This window comes from Nelumbo lutea, chromosome 3 (genome assembly GCF_056320005.1).
Source record: "Nelumbo lutea isolate HS-2025 chromosome 3, American lotus-T2T, whole genome shotgun sequence".
NCBI lineage: Eukaryota > Viridiplantae > Streptophyta > Magnoliopsida > Proteales > Nelumbonaceae > Nelumbo > Nelumbo lutea.
Window position 1 is genome coordinate 85,523,108 of NC_142686.1, and position 12,311 is coordinate 85,535,418.

General features: G+C 41.0%; 1 long non-coding RNA gene across 2 annotated transcripts; it reads right to left on the minus strand.

The window, feature by feature from the left end:
- Positions 1–2,609: 2,609 nt before the first annotated feature.
- On the minus strand, positions 2,610–6,045 carry LOC148866174 (uncharacterized). Of its 2 annotated transcripts, XR_016110477.1 has the most exons (5): positions 4,953–6,021; positions 4,775–4,869; positions 4,620–4,685; positions 3,942–4,528; positions 2,610–3,428 (listed from the first exon to the last, which is right to left on the minus strand). It is a non-coding gene; the product is annotated as an uncharacterized LOC148866174 (long non-coding RNA). The 2 variants fall into 2 exon arrangements; XR_016110476.1 differs by having other exon boundaries at positions 2,610–4,528; positions 4,953–6,045.
- Positions 6,046–12,311: the final 6,266 nt, after the last annotated feature.

The window sequence follows — 12,311 nt, forward strand, 5'->3', positions numbered from 1 at the left end:
CCTGAGACAAAACATAGTCCGCAGATTCAGATTTGGAGTACCAATGTCTATACTGACCGACAACGGCCTGTCCATCAAAAATCAAGAAGTCTGCGACCTCCTAGGGTAGTACGGGGAAAGATTAGAAACATCAACGACATACTACCCCTAGGGAAACGGTCAGGCAGAGGCCACAAACAAGACATTACTAAGAATGTTGAGCAAAACAGTGGCCAGTAACCAAAAGGATTAGGCGGACATGCTATTGGAAACACTTTGGGCTTATCGTACATCTATCAGAAAAAGTACACATGCAACACCCTATTCCCTAGTCTACGGTCAAGAAGCAGTTCTCCCACCAGAGATAAAGGTTGTATCTGCCAGGGTAGCTTTCACAATGGGTAAGAAGATCAAGCCAGAATATTTAGATAAGCTACTTGCAGACAGACTCGAAATAGTCGACGAGGTTAGAGACACAACCTCACAGAAGCAGAAGAAGTACAAACAAGCCCTGGCTAATAACTTCAATAGACACACCTAAGGCCCAGAAGTTTCAAAGAATGGGATAAAGTATTGAAGACAGCTCTCATCGTTTGACAAGGCAAGTCTACGAGAAAGTTCGCACCAATATGTATCACATGCATTTGTACACGGTGAAAGTAGTGAAATAAATGGTACACTACAATTCGTTCCAATATGTATCACATACTTACTCACATACATATCATGTTTATGATTATACAATATGTTTTACCATGCTCTCAAAGCCTCGGCAACCCCGGGCACTCTATACCGCATGCTCCAAAAGAATGCCCTGGCAACCCCAGGCACAACTCTAAGCCTTGGACACCGAGGGCACACCACTAAGCCTCAGGCACCCCCAGGCACACTGCTAAGCCCTAGACACCCCGGCCACACCACTAAGCCACAGGCACCCCAGGCACATTGCTAAGCCCTGGACACCCCGGGCACAACACTAACCCCCAGGCACCCCAGGCACACTACTAAGCCCTGGACACCCCGAGCACTCCACTAAGCCCCAAGCACCCTAGACACACTACTAAGCCCTGGACACCCCAGGCACACCACTAAGCCCCAAGAACCCTAGAGACACTACTAAGCCCTAGACACCCCTGGCACCCCAAGCACATTACTAAGCCCTGGACACCCCGAGCACCCTACTAAGCCCTAGCAACCCCAGGCACAGACAAGCCCTGGCAACCCTAGGCATAGACAAGCCCTAGAAACCCAAGCATGAATAAAGCCCTAAAAACCCCAAGCATAGACAAGCCCTAACAACCCTAGGCACTGCCTAAACCCTGGCAACCCCAGGCACAGCCACACCTCTATGTAACCATTGGGGGGCTATGTCGACAACAGGTATGACTCCCATGGAATTCGTAAATTCAAATACTCTGCCTAACCGTGATGATCCAAGGGAGAACAAACTTCAACCACCCAAATATCAGCAATAACACCCGACCCTCCCAAGGTTGGATGCGATAAACTAAGCGTCTACTACACAGCTCATAAAGGGCCCCACCCCTTTAAGGTATGACAACACAGAGAAGCTAACAAATCATTTAGTGTCCCTCCGCCCACAAAAGGCACAAATTCATTTCTAAACATCAGAGCACACCCTACTTTTCAACTCTTCCGCGAGGTGTTCTTTTGCATCTAATGTTTCAATATAGGCACAACCTCTTATCTGAACAACTCCTAATCGCGCCTCAATCCACATCCCTCAGCTTCTCTAAATGATTTGTGATAAAGTGACATAATGTTTGCATTCGATTACAATAAAGCCCGATAGAGAAACTCGTTAACTCATACCTATCCTACAGCCCTGTTGTGCGATAAGTATGCATACACGAGTAGCATACCGTGATTAAGTTTTTTACACATTCAAATCACAAGTGATCGCTCACGAAGACCACCCAGAGGACTCCGTCATAACAAACGCTACAACTCCTTTAAGCACACCGGTAAGCTCACTCAACTACCTTAGCGCACTGCGATGAACCCTGCCACACAAAGTACCACGAAGACAAGAAACACACAATGCAATTGATAATTAGGAAAGACTGGAATGAGAAAAAACTTTTTCACTATATATATGATAGTAGACTTGTTCATGGGTCGGGTAGCCCGATGGCCCGGCCCGCAACCTGGTTGGGCTTAGTCTTGTAATTAGGCCCGCGGGCCTGACCTCGGTCCTAACACAGTAAGCCCGACTGTGTTTCGGGTTGGGCTCGAGATTTGTCAAAAAATGCCCGGCCCGACCCGATTTAGCATTATATATTTTATAAAATATATAATATGTATTTTATAGATTATATAAAATATATAAATAGTATAATATTTATTGAAATATATATATATATTTATAATATAATATATATACATTTTTTATTTTTTTTTCTTTATAATTTCTCTCTCTATTTAGCCACTTCAGCAATAGTAATAGCATGGGCTGAATTTCGGGCTCATGCCCAGGCCTGGGCTTTGGGCTTTTTATGAGGATCGGGCTCGGGCTCAGGCCTTAGAAAAATCTGATAATACAGAGTAAAAGCCTGGCTCGAGCCCGGCTCAACCCGACCCATGACAGGTCTATATGACAAGATTAATACTGAACATCATTGAACTTTACACTATTTACCAAAAAATTATTATTATACAATCATGGGACAACCCCAAAATAGTCCACTACAGTACAATACAACCAATGGTCATTTGGCCCACTCTTCCCGTATAGCAGATATGGTGTCCAACACCCCACTAGTTTCCTCAAATTTCTTCAAGCTCTCCAACTCTGCCTTGTATTCCTCGAGGATCCACTCCTGCCGTGCACATTCTTCCTGCAGACCCTTCAGCTTATTCGCGACTCTGGCGACGCTTGCCTCAACTATTTTCCGGCGCCCACAGATCAATCTGAGGTATGGCCCGGCTAGCCTTCCAAAAGGTATGCGCTAACACCATGACACGGTCCTCAATCTGGACCATGAAGAAACCCATCGACAAAAAAGCTCAACATGCCTCCAACCAGTAGGCGAAGTCCGTCCACAATAAATCCTCTGGCAGGTGGACCATTACACAACTCATTAGCGTAGCAACAGTATTCAGGGAAGGACCTAAAATCTCCGGATGCAGCCTTCCTTTTGTTAGCCATTCCGCACGAATCGCAATTGATGCAAACGGGGAAACTGCGCTAGAAATGTTGTACTGCACGCCTTTGCCTTGAACCAGTACCGAATCCACTACTGGGAAGTGCAACAACGGGATGTTGTGATTGTCACAGTACTCTAATAGCTTCCACTGTATCTGAAGCAGCTCCTTCTCATACGACAATTCCTCGGGAGGAAAGATAATGTCGGGCTACATCTCTTCACTCCTTGAGTGACGTTCCGGCTCAGCCAAGACCTTAGGCCCCATAGAGTCGTTTACCCTAACTGCAAGGAAGCATCCCCAATGTTGGATTTTAATCTTATAAGAGATTAAATCCAATGGGTTTGATTGGCCAATTACATGAGAAATTGCACCTGTACACTTGTTTGAAAAAAAAAGTTTTTTTCTTACAAAAAACCCAATTTTGAACTTGTCCCACATTGGAAAACTATAAGTTTTGTTTTCAATATTTCAAGAGCTAATTTACATTCCTTAGAATTAGTAGAGGAGAGTATGGGGATTCGATACCGCGCAACGCGCGGGCACGCGTGTGTGTGGCGCAATGAGGCGCTTTAGAGGCGCACTTCGCACGCACCCACGTGGCTTGCAATGGGCGGCTCTGGTTTTGATACATTGATGACCGTTGATCACCATTGATGAGATCAACGGTCACGATTTGATCGGGTGTGATCAAGAGGCACAATTCAAAGTTAATAACTTTTTAAACAGTCACAATGGTTGAAATTGTGACTGTTCAATGTGCCTTCTCTAAACTAGCACCTACCTTTTCCTCATACCTCTTCACAAGTTATTTAAGGAGCATGAATCAGACTCCAAAAATACAATTTCAAAATTCACTATCTCTCTCTCTCTGTCCGACTTGCTACAATCTCACAGAAGGTTTCTTTGGAGACTCTTCAACTTTGCTGGTTGCAGATTCTCGCCCAATGCTCTGTTGTATCCTGGGAACGAATTTGCCTGTAACCCAACAGCAAACTCAGTAAAACTGATTGGGGACAAATAACGTTCTAAACACAATGTCTTCAGACACACCTCAGAACTTCTCCTTCTAAGTTACAGTGACCCCATCTTCACCAACACCCAATGACGCCAACCATTGCAACAGGGGACTGAGACTCAACAGAAACTGCACCCTCCACACTTTCGGGGCCTTCGGCACCACTAGTGGTCGCACTAGAGTACTCCACACAATTGGTCGCCACCCCCGTGTCTGCAGCTAGCTGACCTGTCCGATCCAAAGAAACGGTGTTGTCACCCACATCACTAGTGGTCGCACTGGGGGGTCGCATCGCCCTCAACTCCTCGGCTAAGCGCCTGAAGAATGGCGTGTCTGGCACCCGGGAGGATACTCAAAGAAAGGCACCTGTGATATAGTTGTATACCAACATTCAATCATAATGGTTCTGGCCATGTGCTAAATAATAAACGAACACCAAAGAACACAAATAACCCACCTCTTGAGCCGGCCCAGTAACCCCCGCGACGTCCTCATTGGACTATGCATCATCGCAATCCACACGCTTCACAACAAGAGAATATTCAATTGTCATCTTATAAAGTAAGCAATAAGCATAACATTCCCAAGAAGACACAAGCGTTTAGTACTCACCTAACCCGCCCCACCAAAGGAGTTGACCGGGACCTCCGTTACCCGCTCCGGAGGAACTACTAGAACTTCATTGGTTGGTCGAACACCATCACTCTCTGCCAGTTGTAAGGATGAAAAGAAAACTACATTAACGCAACCCAAAAGAAAAAAACAGAGCACAATATCAAAAGTCTCATACCAAAGCACTATCTGTAGGACCTCGTTTTGGACAAGGATGAGCTTTCCTCTTCATTCGTTCACCCGAGAAGTGAATGATGACACCCCGGGCATAGGGTGTCGCAACTATCAAAGTCGCCGACTCTGGGGTCGAGGTAGTCTTCTTCGTAGTAGGTGACATTGCAGAGCCATGACCACCCTCCAACGAATGCGATGAAGTCGCTACCGAGGCGGCGATACCCAAAACAAACGAAGATGAAAAATGAGGCACCCTCACAGACCGCGGTTTCTTTGCAGGAGGAGGCTGGCTACTCTCCCCGTCTCCCTCAATTGGTTGTTGACCCTTCACCCTCCACGGGGAATCTATACAAGGAACAACTGAGCTACCCCATAGATTGGCAACATGACCCTCAGGTGGGGCAGAGACATGGCGAATTCGGGGGTTGCCCACCAACAACTCTTGGAAACCTCCAAATAGTGCACACAGGTAGGAGAGTCGCAAAGATAAACACCCCTACGCCCTTGCATAACCTGCGATAGGGAAGCAGGAACATCCTAGGAAGGCCAACTCATGGTGACGAATCCAAAAATCATCTTCCCCATTTGACCGGAGAAACTGTCCACCAAGGTTATCGTATCCAAATTGACGAAGGACCCGATCCAGCCGATACGTGCTGAACTGAACCTCCCCCACGCAATCCAAATAGGCAATAATGCCAGGCCAAGTAACCAAACGTGCTACATCGACAATGAGTCTACCTGTCTCAATCGCACAATGCTGATCACCACCCTCAACTACTGGCCACCCATGTAGAAATGCATCGCATGCCGAACCTGTCGTACATATGACTTCTAGATAAATCCATCAAGAGAGGATAGTTTGACATCGATCTCACTCATTTTGAATTCTTTACCACTGGTTGCAACTGCTACCATCTTGGTTGACCATCTGATTGGGCGAATTCCCGCTCTGATCCACCTGATGCAGCGTGACGCACTCGACCGGGCTGACTATGCAAGCACCCAGACGATCGAATCAGCTTCGGACTTGAAGCCTCACGTAAAGGGTTAGGCGTAGTCTTAGTAGAGAGAATTGCTATAAAAAATTCTTGTGTATCTATTAAGCTCATAAACTGAAGCATTTATAATACATACTGGTAGTCTTATAGAATAACTAGGAAAGTAAAACAAACTAGGAATTGGACTTGACGTCCACCGTCCGATAGCCACCATCTTCCAGTGTTGTCCGATGCATGGAGTCGTCCTATTATCCTTTGCATGATTTTCGCTTGATGGCACTATCCGAAGCATGTGCCTCTCCAACTATGAGGTGTTGCCTGGTTGGAGAGTTGGCCCTCCATCAAGAAACCACCTTAGTTTTAGGATAAGACACGTATGTTGCTATGTTGAGTGCTTACGGTAAGAGTAGAAAAAAGTTACAAAAAAAAAACTAAAAAAGTTAGAAAAGACACAAAAAAAAAAAAAGAGAAAATGAAAGAACTATGAAAGTAAAAAGGAAAAAAAAAGCATGGCCCATGCCCTTTTAAGAAATGCAATAAATAAGAGGAAAAATGATTTGATTATTGAATGATGGTAACGAAATGATGATAATGATGACTAATAAATAAGAAATGCAATGATGATAACCAAATAAGTTAAAACACAAAAGAACAAAAAAGGAAAAGAAAAGAAAAAAGAAAGCGTGGTCCATGCCCTTTTAAGCTGAACTTCACTGAGGAAGGTTTTTGAACTTTAGTTGGGATACTTAATTCAGCCTCTGCTTCATGGTTTGATTATTGAATTTTGTTTTGAGTTTAACTTTGAAGGCCAGTCTTCAAATGGCTTTGATCAGTCTTTTTTTTAGTTGAGTTTGAATAATACCATGCCTTTCATTCTGAGCTCATATTTGCTTAACTCTCCCACCTGATGGTATAAATCAGCTTGGTCATGTTTCTAGTAAAAGTACAAGCCAGATGTTCCTATCTACATGTTTTCCTCAGTTTGACCAAATAAGAGAAAGTTAGTTTGGGGTTTAAAATCTTAATTTGTTTCCTTGAACTTTTCAAGTAAAAAAAAAAATCTACATCTGGTTTGTTGCTTCTTTTTAGTTTTCACTAGTTCCGGGAATGGGCGAAGCGATCTCAGTTTTTTGGGGTCTTGTTTAATTTTCTTTGGATTTTCAAAACAAAATCCTGGTTTGAAGTTTGCTCTGTAGTTTGATTTGGTTTTCTTTTAAAAGTAAAAGGGGGTTTGGATTGTGTTCCTTAATGGTTTGGTTGTCATACTTGGGGCTCGGGTTTGGGTTGAAGCAATCTGTTCTATACCATTCCTAAATCTGCATTCTCATTGTGAACCTTAGTGTTTAATACCAGAGGTTGGTGTTAGAATGACAGCCTTGTTTAACCTAAGTGAATTCCCTCTATCCTCTTTTAAATCAACATTGAGCTAATTCGCAGGTAGACCCAAGTGTTTGTTTTTGAATAAAAGAAAATTAGATCTATTCAGAACTGTTCCTCCTCCTTCCCTTCCCTCCATGTGTTGTGTCTCCTGTCATTTATGTGGGTTGGGGGTGAAGCTTATGAATGCTGATGGGTGATTCACACATATAGTCATTCAAGAGCTCTATGAGAAAGCTCCCATCTGATGGAGAACCACCATGTCCTAACCTTAGGCACCAGTTTGCCTCAGACATCAGAGCACTAGGAAGTAAGCTTCAGTAGCTTTTTTTTTTTCTGTTGATGATTCAATTATGTGATTATTGGGTAAGGCTAACTTATATAAGTTTGATGGTTTTCTATGATGGTTGGCATGCTTGCTGCTTCTGATATCTGTTCAAGTAAGTAAATTGCATGACAGTCTTGATTGAATAAATCCTTAGTCCCAAGCTTGATAAAGCCAACATCCCTCATTTGCTAGCTAAATACACAAGATTCATGGGGAAAGCAATTTTGGACCTTCAGTGTGGCTGCAATTACTACCCTGGCTAACTTCCCATACTTAGTTGTGGCTCTCTTTCCTTGTAACATGAAGATAAACATGAGCCAGAGGTAATCAGTCCCTCAAAGCATTTGAACGAGGGCCTTTCAGGTTTTGTTCCCTGCCTTTGGTTGTAGGCCTGACTCCTGAGGGTTACTTTCCAGCACTAAAATTTCAACATCAAGAGCAGGCTGTGAAGTTGATTTATGACCAGGGGTGGTTACCTAGCGTTTGGCTTGGTAGAAATACTCTCTATCACACATGCAACTGCTTAGTTTCTTAGGAAAATGCAGAATTCTTGTTGGACTTAACTCTTAATTAGGTGGGTACAGGGTAGGGGAATTAATGTTGTTTTGCTGCTAATTATGAGATGGAGTAATAAGTGCATACAAGGGTGAAAGGAGCATGGCCATACCTGCCACGCTAGATGCAGGGTGGAAGTTGGGGCAAAGGATGTGGTTTCTAGTTCTATTATTCTGTGTTTTGCTCATAGTTTTTGTCCTGTTTTTTTATTGAGATACATATCTTAACTAATAGTGAAAAAATAAAAAAAGAAAATAAAGTAGCAAGTTGTCATAAATCAGTTTCATCACATATCATTGAATTCATGTTGCCTAATGGCCATTTCAAATTGGTTCTGAATTGCAAAGTTGGAATTCAGCTCTCTGTGCTCCTCTGTTTTAATGCCATCACAGATCAAGTCCTGGTTGGAGTAGAAGTGGTTGCATGAATCTGCTATGGGCCTAACTCGTGCTTTCTCCCTATAGTACTTGCCTTTCTACTCAATGTTTGCAGTGATTCTTGCTGAACAGCAGTCCCTCAGATTCCGTTCAAGACCAGCAGGCCGGTAATAGAATGTATTTCCTAAATCTGTTCTATCCCTTTCCTTGTTGGCCTTGAGATGGAGTTGCTCCACCATTTGATACAGAAGGGCCTTGGCCCACTGGACTGGATTGCTGAGAAGCAGTTTGGGTAACTGGTTTTAGGAGCTATAGGTCGAAGTTACTTAAACATGGGAGTTTTGTTCTGATCTGGCTTGTTTTGAGAGCAATCCCTGGTTACAGTCATTGGGTTAATTAAGTGAGTCTAGCTTTAGGACGCCTACAATATCCTAATCAGGTGTTTTACAAAATAACTAAGAGTTAGCTTAGTTTACTGTTTTTTTTTTTTCCTTTTCCATTTGAGGTTCAGACTCCCTTAGTGTTAGAGAGGTGTCAGTATGCGGTATAAAACAAGAATGTCTTCTTGTGGAAATAACTTCCATCTGGGAATTTGAATAAAACCCAGTTAATCTCGATTCCTGGGGACCAAATGTCTTCTTTTGACTTAAACCAGTTTCAGACATATGCCAGGTGTTCTTTCCTGGATTAAGTTAACTTTAAGTCTAGTACAGAGATTTGCTTTGTTGCAGAAAAGTTGGGTTTCCCTTCGAATTTGTTCAAAGATCGTGGCTATTTTATCTGTTCTAACTTCTGTATTTTGCTATTAGCATGATTGGTTTTTAGCGTCCTTTTTACTTTTAATAAGGTGTTTATTTTCTCAATGACCCGCCTCAATAAATTGGTGACTAGTTGCCCGGGTCCAATTCCATTCAGCACCCCAAACAGATCAGGCACACCACTTTGACTCTGTCTGCACATAGGCGACTGTGAACATTCCAGTTTCTTTTTCATGTTTATTGGTTATCGACCGTTGGGTTCTGAGTTGGGGACTCGGTAACAACCTTGGAGAAATCCAGTTCGTTTGATCCTTTGGGGCATTTGTCTTCCAGGACAGATGCAATCATGTTCACAATCAGTTTTCTAGACTCATCCAGTCCAACTAGTTGATTACCAGCAACAGCAGCAATGACCTTTTTGGAAACCCATCACTTTCGTCCTTTTCTAAAGCTTTCTAGGCTCCATCATCTTTATCACTATTTGGCCTTCTATTCTCCTTCACTCTGTTATCATTATCAAGCTTTGACAGTTCCATGGCTTCTTGATGAATGTGAGGTTTCGGCTCAGCAGTCGATTTCTGATTGGCATTTCTTCGATCGGTTTTGGGTACTTTTCCGGGCTCATGGCTTTTTAAGTCATCACGGGTTCTGGTGCTTGTCAGGCGAGGGCAGGCTTCCAGTTCCGGGATATTGAGTTGTAGGTGCTTCTGAGTTTGAGGTGGGTTTCACTTGAGGTTGCCCCTATTCGAATTCGAATTCGATTAGAAAATCCGATATCCGAATTCGATTCAAGACGGATATTGAAAATTAATATCCGAATTCGAATCCGATTAAATATTCGAATATTTGATTCAATTCAAATTCAATTAATTAATTATTTTAAATAATAAATAAATAAAATATTTTATTAATATAAAGTATATAAATATATAAATTATTTATATAATTTAATTATTATATATATTATATAAAATATTTTATATATTATAGATAAGAATTAAATAATCGGTCGAATTCGAATATTTATCGAATCGAATCAAGTCATATCCAAATTCAAATCCGATTAACTATTCGGTAAGAATAGGATATCCGAATTCGACTAATTAGATATTCGAATTATCTGAATTCGATTCGATTATGTCGAATATCGAATTCAAAATCGGATTTTCGAATACCGTCATTACTCGAATGCCACTCCTGTTACAGTTCTCAGGAAGTGAGTCACGTGGGTGCCTATCTGTTTAAATTTTGGGGGATTAAGTAGGTTGTAGCTAGTGAGTCAGGCTTTGAGTGACCTTTGAGGAGAATTAAGTGATCATTAGTAAAGAATTTCGGGTCCCAAAAAATATAGATAAAAAAATAAGCAAAAAAATAAAGAAATAAAAACAAAAAAAAAGTAGAATGATTTGCTTTGCAATAGACAGACTCTTGCTCAGTTCCATATTCAACTTCATTATATATGCACTTGTTTAGAATAAATTGTATTTAGAATAGCTGCCATGAAAAGAAAAAAAAAACTCAAAATACAAAAAAAAAAAGGAGAAGAAAGAAGAAAAGCCAAGATTAAAAAAAAAAAAGAGGGAGAAAAGAGGAAGAGGAAAATCTAAAGTGCAAAAAAAATCCAAAATACCAAAAAAGATTAAAAAATCCAAAATTCAAAACAAGGGGGGGGAGGAAATCCAAAAACATAAAAAGGGAAATTAGAGAGTAAGGGATAAAAAAAATGAAAAAATAAGTGAAAAGAAGGGAAATATCAAGGAATAAAAATTTAAAATCAAAAAATCAAAATGTACAAAAAATAATAATAATAAATTTTGAAGAGAGAAAAGTGAAAAATGTAATTAATAAAAATAATAAAATCAAAAAAGAGAAAAAAAAAGAAAAAAAGAAAAAGAGAGCAAAGAAAAATATAATAGTCATAACAGAGAAGGGTGATATAAATAGGCCAAGTAAAATAACAAAATGTTCCTTTGTATGTTTGGGTGGAACATGTGTGCTAGTTGTTAATGACCGATTGCATTCTTTCTTAAATTAGATATTGAAAAGAATAATCCGAATTTTTCTCTTAAACTTGTAGCAATCCAAATAAATTGCTCAATACAAGTGTTTCTATTTGAACCAAGGTTTCTCCTCAGTTTTTGGCGCGTTTTGAAAATTTTTTCCCAGATTCTCGTTTTCATGATAGAAGTCCATCTTGTTTTGCATCATATTATAGTTCGCATTCTTTTAGCTTAGTTGATTATAGAGACATTAGTGGCTTTTCCAGCCATAGAGCAATCCTGAGCTACCATCTTAAACTGCTTCACCTTACCATTCTAATGCAACTGGAGCATAAACCAACATCCATCACACCCGCCTCCTTAACTTCCTTTTTTCCATTAATACCCTTAGACTCTTTGGTTAGATAACCAGCTCATAGCAACCTACCTTCTGCATAGGTGGTTGATCCACTCCCAACTTCATGCATATTTCTTTATCTGCCCCAATGTTCACCTCATCTGATTTCGAACTAGGGGCAGGCATATTTTACTGTTGTTTTCTCGATGTCTTGTTAGCATTGCATGGTTTTCATATACATTTCACATTATGCATATTCCATCTTAGTTTCCTTAGGTAAAACCTCCCATTACATAACCCTTAGCAATATTCTCATTCTTTTTTAGTTGTCCAGTTTTTAATAAAACCAGAAAAAGAAAATAAAACAAAAGAGGAAAAGCCAAATACAAAAAAAAAAAAAGATGAAATTGCTAATCACATTTCTAAATCAAAGAGTTTCTTCAGGACCATGGCATCTAGTTCCAAGAAGATTAAGACATTGGATTTAGAATATATCATGTTATTGAGATCAGAGAATCCCAGAGAATCAGACATCGAGAGTGATCAACACCAGCATTCAACAAGCATAACATTACCACTGAGCATAGTTCCCATCCATGAGGATATAGCCAAGTTAAAGCAAGACCTGCA